The sequence below is a fragment of the Sus scrofa genome, chromosome 1 (assembly GCF_054392235.1).
Source record: "Sus scrofa isolate SSC_HxYL_T2T_F1_AM1 chromosome 1, Sscrofa_HxYL_maternal_Yorkshire_Landrace_v2.0, whole genome shotgun sequence".
NCBI classification, from domain to species: domain Eukaryota; kingdom Metazoa; phylum Chordata; class Mammalia; order Artiodactyla; family Suidae; genus Sus; species Sus scrofa.
In genome coordinates, this window is record NC_139383.1 from 264,433,335 (window position 1) to 264,448,360 (window position 15,026).

At 44.4% G+C, this 15,026-nt stretch overlaps 1 long non-coding RNA gene and 1 pseudogene across 1 annotated transcript; one reads left to right on the forward strand and one right to left on the reverse strand.

The window, feature by feature from the left end:
• Positions 1-1,064: 1,064 nt before the first annotated feature.
• Positions 1,065-7,552, reverse strand: LOC146407151 (uncharacterized). The gene is made up of 2 exons (XR_014825680.1): positions 6,027-7,552; positions 1,065-4,803 (listed from the first exon to the last, which is right to left on the reverse strand). It is a non-coding gene; the product is annotated as an uncharacterized LOC146407151 (long non-coding RNA).
• Positions 7,553-8,270: 718 nt separating this feature from the next.
• LOC100516718 (Purkinje cell protein 4-like protein 1 pseudogene) lies at positions 8,271-9,044 on the forward strand (annotated as a pseudogene).
• The last annotated feature ends 5,982 nt before the right edge of the window (positions 9,045-15,026 follow it).

Sequence of the window (15,026 nt, forward strand, 5' to 3'; positions counted from 1 at the left end):
CGCATAGAGGGCAGCAGAGCTGAAAGATGGAGAGTCAGATCCTGATGAGGTCAGGAGAGCTATACCTGAAGCTAAAGGATCCCTTCAGCCTTTAATAACAAAAGCTCTGCATTCCCCTTTCTCCATCCCAGTTTGATTTGGGTTTTCCATCTATCACAAATGAAAGATTTGATGGAATCAAACCAAGGCCTCGCTCTAGTGACCCCCACCCTTCTTCAGCCACAAATTCCCTTGGGTCCTGGGTCTGATTATCACTTGTAGCTGTGCCACCTCCATAGTCATTGAATGAAATACCTCACTCTGACTTCAGCCTCCGCCCCATGTTGCTTGTTCAACCACTTCCACATCAATGATTCTTTGATCTTATATCAGGACCCATGTACCCTATACGAATGTATGACTCTCCAAGCCAGTAGCTTTTTCCTTTCTTCTCTTACCTCTACCATCTAACTTAGAGTTCATGGTGTACATCATTTCAACAACTCCCTTTTCAATAGACCAAATTCTGGTTCGTCTCTCTTTTTGATCCACGGATCCATGTCAACCTTGGATGAACCAGGTTATCTGCTGGCATTGAAGTGGCTTGGGATTGTTAGGGGAAGTTTCACAATGGGCCAAGTTTTAAATTTACCAACTGAAATCTCAAATGAGCACTCAGACTACCCAGTGATCCTACGCTGTTTCTCTAGCCAACTCTCAGTCTTTCATTCTCCAAAATTACAAGTTCAGAATTTCACCATTCCCTTCAAACGTTCAAACTTCTACTATTTTCTATTTTATGTCCAGCCCTGTTGTGTCACTAAAATGAATTTTCTGAGGTCAGCAATTTCATGCCGTTAAATCTAATGGACTTTTTTTTTTTTTTTTTTTTAATGGCTGTATCACAGCATATGGATGCTCTCAGGCTAGGAATTGACTCCAAGCTGCAGCTCAGCTGTGGCAACACCAGATCCTCAACCCACTAAACTGGGCTAGGTATTGAATTTGGGTCTCTGTGGTGACCCAAGCTGCTGCATTCAGGTTCTTAACCCATTGCACAACAGCGGGAACTCCTAATGGACATCTTTTGATTGTGATTCTAATTAACTCTGCGCAAATTTTGAAAATTTTGGACTCTTTCCTAAACTTTTGAGAGTTTATTCTCTTGCTTTGGTAACATCACACCTTTCTGGTTTATCTCATTTCTCTCTGACCATTTGGAGACTCAAACTCTAACCAGGAATTTAAAATTCAAATTCCTTATGGGCCAGTCATAGGCTTTCTTCCCAGTCCCTTCTCTAAACAATGTCACCTACACATATAGCTTTAACTACCATTTAAATATAGATGACTCATTGTTATATCTCCAATTCAGACCCTTCTGAGCTCCAGACCCACACATCGACTACCTGCTGGATATCTTTCCAATGGGTATTAAGACCAAACTCATAGTCTCCTTTCCCCACCCCCATTACAGCCCCAACAACTCCCTGTCATTATGAACAACATTATCATCCATCCATCTAGATGTTATAAGCTAGGAAGTTATCCTTGATAACTTTTTTTCCTGCTTATTTATACAATTCTTTACCAAATTATCTTTACTCTCTTAAATATCTCCAGAATCTATCTCGTTCTTTCCATTTTCTTATCAGCACCATAGTTCAAAGTATCATATCAGCACCATAGTTCAAAGTATCAGTATCTCTTTCTTGACTCACACAATAAGATACAAATTGGTTTACCTGTCTTCCTTCTTCTCCAAGAATTTCTCATTTCAAGATACACAAGAGAGTGTTCATTGCAGCACTATATACAATAGCCAGGCCATGGAAACAACCTAAATGCCCATTGACAGAGGAGTGGATCAAGAAGATGTGGTACATATACACAATGGAATACTACTAAGCCATTAAAAGGAAAGAAATAATGGCATTTGCAGCAACATGGATGGACTTAAAAATTATCATGCTAAGTGAAGTTAGCCAGATGGCGAGACACCAACATCATATGCTATCACTTACGTGTGGAATCTAAAAAATGGACATGAACTTCTTTGTGGGAACAGATACTGACTCACAGACTTGAAAAACTTATGGTTTCCAAATGAGACAGGTTGAGGGGTGAGAGCATGTGCTGGGGGTTTGGGATGGACATGCTATAAAATTGGGTTGTGATGATCATTGTACAACTATAAATGTAATAAAATTCATTGAGTAATTTTTAAAAAAGATACACAAGAGAATCTTGAAGATTCTCTCCTCAAGGCTTTAGATACTCTTATTCTAAAGCCAAATCCTCTTACCATGGTCCACCAGCCTGACATGGTCTGGTCGTTACCTCCCTTCTACCTCCATCTTCTACTGTACTCCTTCTTGTTGTCTCTACTCCAAGTCATGTTGGCTTTCTGTTAAATTTTTTTTTGCACTTCTCCTTGCAGAGATCTTTTGGCACATGTGATTCCTTCTATCTGGAACCTGCTCAAGTCCTGTTTTTGCCTGGGTAGTAGCTCCTTATCCTTTGGGTCTCTGCTCAAGTGCCACTTCCTCAGGAAAGCATCCGCTGACTTTCTGGCTGTTATTCTACCCCATGCCCATTGTAGGGTCCCTCAGCACCATGCAACTCCTCTTCCTGTCACAGTTGCAATTTTCACATTTAGTTGGGTGATAAACATGATTCATGTCTTTTGGTATCAATGAGGGCTGGGACCGTATTTTCTCTGCTGAAGCCCCAGAGCCTAACACATTGTCTGGCATGTAGAAGGCATGCGATTGAAATTTTATTAAGACTACATTCCCATTGTAATGTACCATGGGTTTAGGCTTTTAGAGACAGAAACATTGAATATCAGTCATTAGTTATGACCCTGAGGCCCCAAATCCACAGTCAGTCAGTAAGTACCAGTCTTCTAATTCTGTGACTCAAACCTTCCACTGCATTAGTCTCCCTCCCATTCAGCAGTGGTGTTGGGTTCCAGTAAGCCAAACCCTCTAACATCTTAGCACATATTTGTAGCAGAGTAGCATGTGATTTTGGGGCTAGGTTTAACTTACTGGTACCTTTGTGGGGAGATGCTTAGCCTCATCAGCACTATACCTTGGACAGACGGTCACCACTAAATAAGATCTACAAAGGTGAATTCGGAATCCTGCTATTCCTACAAGCCCTGATTTACTAAAATCTTTGTGGTCAGTGGTGCTGGATGTAGAGCCAAGAGCTACAGCCCATAGTCTCATCACCTTCTGGCAGCTCCTAATATACCAAGAAAACTTTTTGGCAAAGGATCCTTTGGGAATCACATTAATCTCAGCTCACCTGCCTTTGTTGGTTCTCCTTGGTCAGGATCTAGCAAGTACACACACACACACACACACACACACTGTCTCAGTCAAAAGCTAACACCACCATTCCTTCCCCCTCAGGTGTTTCACCATAGGGAATCTCTAGGGGGAAACAGAGGAGCTGACAGAGACTTGAAGTTCCCTAATTGAGGGAGTGGGGCTCTAAGCCACACTGTTTACCCAACACATGCTAAGCCACCTCAAAGTGGAAAAAAAAAAAAAAAACTCCAGTATTACCAAAAAACAAATCAAAATAAAGTTTTATATTCCCACGTACTTAAGGAAGCTTTATCTCAAAAACCACTCTGCAATTTAGGAAGAAGAGGAGGCAAGGAAAAAAAAAAACAAACCACCATTCCTATTTTAAAACTGATGTGTATGTGAGTCACCCTGACTCACTCTTTGCTGGTCTGCACCATCATGTATCAGTCAATTTTTTTCTTTGTGAAACAGAACAAGTAGGGCTTGGAGAGACATGGATGGCGTAGGCCTGGAAATACCTCTGTACCGAGTTAACTCAGGACAGGGTATTTTCTGATTTCAGAGAGTGAAAGTGTCAAACACAAATGCTGTCAAGGAAACTAGTCCAGAGAAAGGAAAGAAACAGTGGAGGGAATTTCCGACATGTAGATATTGCCAAACTTGTAGAATCACAGTAGGGCCAAGGAGAAAATAAATATATCTGCTTCCCTGTCCAGAAAGCAAGTACATGTTTTGAAGACCTAGATTTAGTCATCATAGATCGGGGTTCGAGTTTATTCCATATCACTTCCTTTTTTGGTATTTGCTCGACATTCACTTTTTACATTATGAATTTTTCCGTGTTCACTTTCATTCTCTTCTTTGTTCAATTAGATACTGAGTTGTAGCTCATTTCTGATCTGCTGTGCCATTCCGAATTCCCTTTCTTCTCTCTCCCCCTTCCCCCTCCCTCCTCCCTTCTTTCAGACTTTCAGATCTACTACCTATCTAACCTACTTGTCTATTGACTAATCATCTGTCTACCCATCAAAAATCCATCTTCCACATCACCTCCTTTAATGAGGGAGGGGAATAGTGCTATCACCTCTTGCAACCAGCTTGTATTTTGGGACTTCTCTGTTCACGGATTTCACCTTCAATCTGACCATCTGCCCAGCATTTTCCAAATGTTCCTTAACCACTCTGGTTCACCTATGGCATCTGTTTGCTTTTGACTCAATGGAGTTATTTATATTCCCTCTGCATTCAATAATATTTTGAGAAGAAGAGGTAATACATATGTCCACCTACCATCTTGAGATAAAAGTCACAGAATATTTTGACATGTCAAAGCTCTTGTATAAAAAAGATATTACAACCTAGAAGAAATGGACTTTTTTTGGTCTTTTTAGGGTCATACCTGTGGCATATGCAAGTTGTCAGGCTAGGGGTCGAATCGGAGCTGCAGCTGCTGGCTTACATCACAACCACAGCAACTTGGGATCTGAGCTGTGTCTGTGACCTACACCACAGCTCACAGCACTGCCAGATCCTTAACCCAATGAGCAAGGCCAGGGGATCAAACCCACATCCTTATGGATACTAGTCGTGCTTGTTACTGCTGAGCCACAATAGCAACTCCAAAAAAGGACAACTTTCTGGAAACAGGGTCCACCAAAACTGAATCAAAAGGAAATATATCATTTTAACAGACTGATTACTAGAAATAAAATTGAATATACATATTCAATATACCAACAAAAAGTCCAGGACCAGATGGTTTCACAGGCAAATTCTATCAAACATACCAAGAACTTATACAGATCCTTCTCAAACTCTTCCAAAAGATTGAAGGAGGAACATTCCCAAAGACATTCTATGAAGCTACTGTCACCCTAATACCAAAACCAAAGATACTACCAAAAGAAGATTGATGAATATAGACGCAAAAATTCTCAACAAAATTTTAGCAAGCCAAGTCCAGCAACATATAAAAAAGATCATAACCATGACCAAGCGGGATTCATCCCAAGTTCACAAGGATGGTTCAACATATGTAAATCAATGTCATATACCACATTAACAAATGAAAAGTCAAAAACCACATGATCATCTCAATAGATGCAAAAAAGGATTTGACAAAATTTAATATCCATTAAATAAAAACTCTTACCAAAATGGGTATAGAGGGAATATATCTTAACCTCATAAAAGCTGTTTATGACAAACCCACAGCCACTATAATACTTGACGAGAAGCTAAAAGCTTTCCCGCTAAAATGGAACAAAGACAATGATGCCTACTCTCACCATTTTTATTCAACATAGCATAGGAAGTCCTAGCCACAGTAATCAGACAAACAAAAGAAATAGAAGGTATTCAACTTGGAAGAGAAGAGGTAAAATTGACACTCTATGCAGATGACATGATACTATATAGAGAAAACCCAAGGAATCCACACAAACACTACTTAATCTGATCAACAAATTCAGCAAAGTAGCAGGATACAAGATTAACATTCAGCAATTGGTTGCATTTCTGTATACTAACAATGAGATATTAGAAAAGGGATATTTAAAAAATACCTTTTGGAGTTCCCATCGTGGCACAGTGGAAATGAATCCAACTAGGAACCATGAGGTTGCAGGTTCGATCTCTGGCCTCACTCAGTGCGTTAAGGATATGGCGTTGCCATGAGCTGTGGTGTAGGTCACAGACGCAGCTCGGATCTGGCATTGCTGTGACTGTGGTGTAGGCTGGCAGCCGGAGCAGAAGACTTGAATAGACATTTCTCCAAAGAAGACATAGAGATGGTCAGTAGGCACATAAAAAAAATGCTCAATATCACTAATTATTAGAGAAAAGCAAACCAAAACTACAATGAGCTATCACCTCGCACCAGTCAGGATGGCCATCATTAAAAAGTCTACAAATACCAAATGCTAGCTAGAGAGGGAACAATCCTACACTGTTGGTTGGAATGTAAATTGGTAAACCATGATGGAAAGCAGTATGGTGACTCCTTAGAAAATATAGAACTATCATAAATATAGTAACCACCATAGAATTTAGCAATCCCACTCCTGGGCATATATCTGGCCAAAACTACAATTCAAAAAGATATATGCACTCCGATGTTCCTAGCAGCACTATTCACAATAGCCAAGACATGGAAACAACCTAAATGTCCATTGACAGATGAATGGATAAAGAAGATGTGGTACATATATACAATGGAATACTGTTCAGCCATTAAAAAAATAATGAAATAATGGCATTTGCAACAACATGAATGCCACCAGAGATTCTCATACTAAGTGAAGAGAGTCAGAAAGAAAAAGATACCATATGACATCACTTAAATGCGCAATCTAAGATATGACACAAATGAACCTATTTCCAGAAAAAAGAAAAGAAAAAAAAAAAAGCAGACTCACAGTCATGGATAACAGACTTGTGGTTGCTGAGGGAAAGAGTGGAGCCAGTAGAAAGAACCGGGTGTTTGGGGTTAAGCAGATACAAACTATTTCATTTAGAATGAATAGACAATAAAGTCCTACTTAAGAGCACAGGGGACTATATCCAATCTCCTGGGAAAGATCACGATGGAAGATAACATAAGAAGAGGAATGTATGTATATGTGTGACTGGGTCTTCTTTGCTATACAGCAGAAATTGGCACAAAACTATAAATCAAATCTAATTTAGAGAAGAGAGAGATTCTCATGGTGGCAATCAAATACTTGGCCTAGGAAGTGACATCCTCAAAACTCACCAGCCAAACAGATGCCATCCAAATTCTAATTTGCTGCTAATTTGCTTCTTTAAATTGCGCTATCAGAAAGTATAAAGACAACCCACGGAATGAGAGAACGTATTTGCAAATTCTATGTTTAATAAGGGACTTGAATCTAGAATATATAAAGAACTCTTACACCTCCATGAAAGGGTAGGTGACCCAACTTTTAAAAGAGCAGAAGATATAGGAGTTCCCGTCGTGGCGCAGTGGTTAACGAATCCAACTAGGAACCATGAGGTTGCGGGTTCGGTCCCTGCCCTTGCTCAGTGGGTTAACGATCCGGCGCTGCAGTGAGCTGTGGTGTAGTTTGCAGACGCGGCTTGGATCCCACGTTGCTGTGACTCTGGCGTAGGCCGGTGGCTACAGCTCCGATTGGACCCCTAGCCTGGGAACCTCCATACGCCACGGGAGTGGCCCAAAGAAATAGCAAAAAGACAAAAAAAAAAAAAAAAAAAAAAAAAGAAAGAATCTGGCATGGTGTAGGTTGCAGCTGTGGCTCAGATTTGATCACTGGCCCAAAAACTTCCATATGCCCTGGGGGTGGCCAAAAAAAAAAAAAAAGAAAAAAAATAAAATAAGAGCCCAAGATATAAAGACATTTCTCTAGAGAACACGTACAAATGACCATCTGCACGTGACAAGATGCTCAACATCATTAGCCATCAGGGAAATGCAAACCCAAACCACAAAGAGATTCCACTTCACACCCTCGTGGGAGAGCTTTAATCAGAAAGCCAATGACAAACAGGGTCTGGCACACTCTTGATGGAACTTAAAATGGGACAGCCAACTTGGCAAAAGTTCTGGTAATTCCTTAAATGGTTAAACAGAGTCCCTATGTGATCCAGCAATTCTACTCCTAGATGATCACACAAGAAAACTGAAGATACGTGTCCCCATAAAAACTTTGAACACAAATGTTCATGGCAGTGTTATTCATAACAGCCAAAACGTGGCAACGACCCCAAAGAGGACCAGGTAAACCAAATGGGGTGTAGCCATACAGCGGAATATTTTTACCATGAAAAGGAATGAAGTGTTGATACACAATACAACATGGATAAACCCTGAAAACACTCTAAGTGAAAGACACAAAACACCCCATATCCTATGACTCCATGTATATGCAGATTAGGTAAATCCATAGAGAGAAAATAGATTTGTGGCCGCCAGGGACTTCAGGGAGGGGGATGACGGGAAGGCTGCTCATGGTAAGGGGTTTCTTTGGGGCTGTTACCTTCTGGAATGACATGGTGGTGATGGTTGCATGACCTTGTGAGTATGCTAAATTCACTGCATTGTGCATTTTAAAAGGATGCGTTTTAAAGTCTATAAATTCAAAAAACATTAAAAGTGGACTCAAAGGCTCTGAGAGGACAGGGTCACAAGGGGACTCCTGGTGCAGAGCTGAGGGGTGGGAGCCGGGGTGCAGGAAGGGAGCAGAGGCTCTCCTTACTAACTCTCCTCCACTGTCAGCAGGGCCCCCGCCCCCCAGGCTGCTTGCCGCCTCCCCTGCACTTGTGCTCCGTGCGCCCTGTCCCGCTGCCCCATGAGCCGGCTCTCTTCCAGGCACAGAGGCTGAAATGAGGAAAAGCTGGCTTCACGGTCTCTGAACCAGCTACAGAATGGAGAACCTCGGCTGTCTCAAAACAAATTCGATTCCAGAAATCTAGCTCAACACCAAAGCATCCCCAGCAACCAACCAGGCACCTGGCCCAGAGGAAACCAGGAAAGCTGGCAATGCCAAGAAGGCAGAGGAGGGGGAGAGAGACTGTGATCTGACGTAACCAGAAACAGAAGGCTGCCCTTGCCATGCAGGGCAGGTTCCAGAGAGTCCGCAAGAGGAAGAAAGGTCCCAGCTCCTGAAGAGCCAGTCTTGCCCTTTGCCCAGCTCCCTTCTCTCCCCTTCTCCACAGCTCTGACCCCTATGTACCTCCGTCCCTCTAGCTTCTCCCTGAGGCAAATTCAACCCTTATGCATTGTTTATTTTCTCTGGCTCCTTCAAGCCACTGCAGCTAAAGGAACGTGGGAAAGATGAAGAATCTGATAGGCAGCCCCTTGCCTACGGGTGGACCCGGAAAAGGGCTCCTTAATGGGTCCCTATACCTGCCTTATGAGGGTGGCCAGATGCCAGCGTTGAGGTTGAGAGAGACCCAGACAATGTGGAAGGGAGGGGAAAGCCCTCAGGGGAGGGGGCCCAAGGACGGGGCACAGACACTCTTCTGCCAGGTGGGACATTCACTCTTCAGGTTGCATTATCCCCCTTGGCCGCCTTCTCACCAGCACCTCAACTTCCCTCCTAGGAGCTAAGCCGCAGTGGGGTCTGGAACCTCCCTGCCCCCTAGACATCCTCTAAATCCAGCTGAACCCATGTCCGTGCGTGCTGTGCAGACTCGTTCCAAGAAGGGAGATGGGACTGGGAGAGACCAGGAAGTGATTCCTTCATCATCTAGTCTAGCATCACAAGGCGTGGGAGTGGAAGAGGTTCAGGGGGCCACGAGCAGGGGAGTGGGAACTTGGGTAGGTGGGGAAAGCAGGAAAGAAAAAGGAAGTGTCTAAAGACACACATCACCGCTGTGAAGGCGCCTGTGTGAAAGAGTCTTGGGCTTTGCTAAGCTGCCTACCGCTAACCCCTCCATCCAGCTGTCCCCAGAGGTCACACAAGCAACTGGCCACTTTAGTTTCCACCTGCCCCACTGTGGAGTCAGAGCAAAAGTGGAAGAGCCACGCTGTGGTTTTAGCATGTTTAGTCGTTATAGAAATACTTTTAAAACCCTTGAATGGGATAAATAAATGAATGTGGACTCAAAACAGATTCTTCAAGTTTGTTTTTTTTGGGGGGGGGGTCTTTTTAAGGCGGAACCCATGGCATATGGATGTTTCCAGGCTAGGAACTCCTGGATTCAACTTTTTGTTTCTCGATTTATGTAATTTTCAATTTTTTTCTTCTTTGGCTGCCCCAAACCGTATGGAGTTCCCAGGCCAAGGATTAGATTTGAGCCACAGTTACCTGAGGCAATGCCAGATCCTTCAACCTTCTGGGCCAGGGATTGAGCTTGCATCTGGTGGGCTGCAGAGATGCCACTGGGCCTATTGTGCCACAGTGGGAACTCCAATTTTACCATATTTTTATACCAATTTTAGACATAATCTTACCAAACTTTTAAGTCATAAGATTTTAAATGATTTTCCCTTTGTATAAGTTTTATTAAAAATGAAGTCATTTACATTCTTGTTACTAAAAATTAGAAACTGCACTGGAAGCCATATTTTTAATTATAACGTTATTTCGTTTATAATAGTGAGATTGCCTTTTCAGTAATGATATTCCTCACTGGAATTTTCCAAGAAGAGGAGTTCCCATCCAGGTGCAGCAGAAATGACTCCAACTAGGAACCATGAGGTTGTGGGTTCAATCCCTGGCCTCACTCGATGGGTTAAGGATCCAGCATTGCTATGAGCTGTGGTGTAGGTCACAGATGCCGTTCGGATCTGGCTTTGCTATGGCTGTGGCCAGCAGCTGTAGCTCCAATTGGACCACTAGCCTGGGAACCTCCATATGCGTGGGTGTGGCCCTAAAAACCGAAGCAAAAAAAAAAAAGATTTTTCCAAGAGGAGATCCCTGACCAACTCCTCCAGCACCTAGCAATCTGTATGACATTCACCAGATGAGTATTCAGTAAATCTTGTGAATTAATGATGGATGATTAATTAAAAGCTAGAATTTCAATGACTTTCCTAAAGCCATTTAGCACTTCCCAGTTAATAAACGATAGCAATACAGAAGGAAGAAAGCTGAAGATAAATCAAGTCAGTTTCCTAAAACAGACCCTTTGCTTTGAAAGTTTGTCTTTTTCATTTCTTGGGTGTTGGGCTGCACCCCGCAGGCCTACAAGTTTGGTAGCCATCCAGGCTGGAGACCAAGCAGAAAGAGCTGGCAGATAGCAAGGGAGACATTATCGGATAGGGGAATCTTACGTATCTGAAGCAAAAGGTCCTGGAGCAACACCCCACTGGGACAGGTAGGCAGGCAGGCAGGACATGGCAGCCATCATAGCCACTTGGGGGCTAAGGAGCTGCCATTTATTAGGTGAACTAACATCAGGTTGCGCTCATCAGTTACCAGGGAAACTCAGGTTAATGACTATCACGAGGGTAGAGGTTGTTTAATAAGTAGCAGGTGAAGCCTTTGGGGCCTTAAGGATTGGAGCAATCAATAGCCAGGAATGCAGGCAAGCAGCTGTTGGTGTGGGTAGGGAGCAGGCAAAGCCGGGACTGGTTAAGCTGGGGAATTACAAAAGAGCAAGAGCACAGCCATCCGAGTGCCCTGATCATACCCTCCACCCCTGCCTACCCTGCGTGACCCTTATAGTCTTGGTCCACCCCTCTTCTGTGACACCCTTGGGGTCAGCATGTGGAGATACACTGCAACCAAATACTGCAAACAGTACAGATGATAGCAGCTAACAAGCCTCAAGAGTAAGCCAAGGAGTTCCCGCTGTGGCACAGTGGGTGAAGAATCTGACTGCAGTGGACAGGGTTACTGCAGAGGCACAGGTTTCATGTCCAGCCCAGCACAGTGGGTTAAAGTATCTGGCTTGTGGCAGCTGCAGCATAGGTCACAGGTGGGGCTGGTTTCAGTCCCTGGCTTGAGAACTTCCATACGCCCTGGGTCTGGCCATTAAAAAAAAAAAACAAAACCATCCAAGAGCTTAGTGGGTCAACTTTTCACGTCCACAGGAGGCCAAGAGCATCTTGTTGTAGACTCAGCCATCAGACTCCTTTCACAGTGAGACCACCATTGTCACCCCAGTCTGCAAACAAAGTCCCTCCCCTCGGACTAGGGAGGGAATGGAAGATATTTCACAAGCATCATACAGGGACGATCACCACCAAGAAGCAGAGTGCCAGCAGTAACAGCCTTCAGAGAACACCGCGTCTGCCTGTGGCTTTTGTCCTGGCCTGCAGGACCACACAGCCAGCCTGCCCACCCTCAGTCCCCGCAGCTGGTGCCAAGTACTGGAGGGTCGGAATAACCACAGACCACAGGGTTAACATAAGGGGGCCTTTCTCCAGTAGGGGGCCCATATCAAGGACCTGAGTGATCTTCGGGGGGGCTGGGTAGAAGGGAGGTGACATCTCTAAGTCCTCCTTTCCAGCCTTCTTCCCCATGGGGTGGCAAACCCAAACCACCAGGGACGTATCTGCCAGACTCAGGGCTATTTTGTATGTTCCCCTGGGGTAGATCCTGTGGCAAAGCCCTGACCCGGAGTTGAGTGGTAAAGTGGGGTGTCGTCGATGTTCATGAGGTCCCATATGTCACACAGTTCTTCTAGACCCCAAATCATGCGTTTTTGCGTCGCTCAGTAACATGATGGACCTTCTGTGATGTCTTCCCCCTGTTGTAACACGTCATGGGCTTTGCTCCATCACTTTATACCATTGCTCTGCCTCCTTCCTTCGCCTTAGAAACCCAGGGTACCCATTAGAGCCATTATTTTGCTGCTGCCACAGGCCCCAACAAAAACCCTTCTGAGTAACTGGCCACGTCCAATTCGCAAGCCTGTCCCTGAGTTAATACCCCTAAAGCCCTCGTCTGTAATTGTTTAGGGGTGGTGGGTCGGGGGGGTACGTCTGATTTCACCAGCTATCCCTCTGCAGTCAGATGAGCCAAGAGCATGGGGGCTGCTGCTTTTAAACTGGGAAGAGACTGAGATTAACACGAGATCAGCAACGTAATGGAAGAGAAAGACCTCTCTCACGGTGGTAGGTCAGCTGCGGGGGGCGGGGGAAGACCACCTTGGGATTATCCCTCAATTTTCCACTTCTCATCCTTACTTCCCCACATCTCGGTGCTCACAGGAGGTTCCTCAGCCTCCTGGCTGGCTTGCCAGTTGTTGGGGTACACCCTACAGGCCTGCAAGCTTTGCAGTTGCCCAGCCTGGAGACTGAAGAAAAGAACCCAGAGACAGCACAGAGAGAGCAGTGGCTTATTGGATAAGGGGTCTTACATGTCTGAAGCCCAAGGTCCTGGAATAACACCCCATTGCGGCAGAGCAGGCGGGCAGGCAGGCGGGCGGGCAGGCAGACATTAGCAGCAACCTTTGCTGCTTGGAGGAGGCGGCTGCCATTTATAGGGCGTTGGCTCATTAGTTTCCAGGGAAACCACCAGAGGGGTCCTTCGCTCCCAGCCCCTCAGGTGAACAGCCATCACAAGGGCAGGTCTTGCCCTTCCATAAGCTAGCCCTGTGCAGCTACTCTGGCCCGAGGATGAGAACAATCATCAGCTGGGGCAGGGGGCAGAGCACATCCATGTGAATAGAGGGAAGGTGAAGCAGGTGGAGCAGGGGATGTACAGCGAGCAAGAGCATAGCCATCTTGAGTGACCTGACCATACATTGGGCATCTCTAATCATCTTTCAATATTCTTTTTTTTTAAAAAAATTTTTCAGCTGCATCCATAGTATATGGAAGTTTCTGCTCCAGGGATTGAGTCTGAGCTACAGCTGTGACCTATGCCACAGCTGCAGCACTACCAGGTTCTTAATCTGAGTGCCATAGTGGGAACTCCCTAATGTTTCTTTTTTTCTTTTGAAAGTCACACCTGTGGCATATGGAAGTTCCCTGGGCCAGGGGTTGAATCAGAGCTGCAATGCTGGATCTGAGCCACATCTGAGAACTAAGTCACTTAGCAAGGCCAGTAATCAAACCCAAATCATCACAGACACTATGTGGGGATATTAAGCTACTGAGCTACAGTGGATACACCTCCCCAATATTTCTTAAAGATGACAAACTCTTATTTTGGGTTTATATCTGACTGTTCTTTCAGTATCTTAAAATATCTGTCATCTGGGAGTTCCCGTCGTGGTGCAGTGGTTAACGAATCCGACTAGGAACCATGAGGGTGCGGGTTCGGTCCCTGCCCTTGCTCAGTGGGTTAACGATCTGGTGTTGCCATGAGCTGTGGTGTAGGTTGCAGGCACTGCTTGGATCCAGCGTTGCTGTGGCTCTGGCGTAGGCCGGTGGCTACAGCTCCGATTCAACCCCTAGCCTGGGAACCTCCATATGCCGTGGGAGCGGCCCAAGAAAAGGCAAAAAAAAAAATCTGTCATCTGGACTTTAGATTATAATTAAATGAAACAATTGTAAATTATCTGGTTATCTTAATCTCTAATTCCTTTTGGGTTTTTTGTTTCTTTGTATGTTTTGCTTTTTAGGGCCCCACCTGCAGCATGTGGAAGTTCCTAGTCTAGGGGTGGACTCAGAGCCACACCTGCCAGCCTACACCAAAGCCACAGCAATGCAGGATCTGAGCCGCACCTGCCACCGACACTGCAGCTCACTGCAATGCCGGATCCTTAACCCATTGAGCGAGACCAGGTATCAAACCTACATCCTCATGGATATTAGTCCGGTTTGTTACCACTGAGCCACAACGGGAACTCCTAATTTTTTTTTTTTTTATCAATTTATGTTTCATTTCTAAAAGTTTGAAGGCAGTTTCCCTTGCCCTGGAAGGCACTGTAGTCAGTGGCTGAGAGCACAGTCCCTGAAGTCAGATGAGGGCCTGAGTCCTGTCTCTGATGCTTACTAACGGTGTAACCTTAATCTCTCAGACCTTATTTTTCTCATCTGTAAAATAGCAATAATATTAGGACCTACCTCAGGGGGGGGGGTTTGTGAGGACTAAATGAATGAATCCATGTGATATGTTTTTAAAAGTCTCAATAGATTTTTTTAAAAGTAAAAGCTATTTTACTTCTTTATTTTTATACATTGGCCATGCCCACAGCATGCAGAAGTTCCAGGGATCAAAGCCACACCACAGCGGAGACGATGCCAGATTCTTACCCACTAGGTCACCAGGGAACTCCATTGATATATGTTTTTTTTTTTTTTTTTTTTTTTGTCTTTTTGTCTTTTGTCCTTTGTCTTTTGTTGTT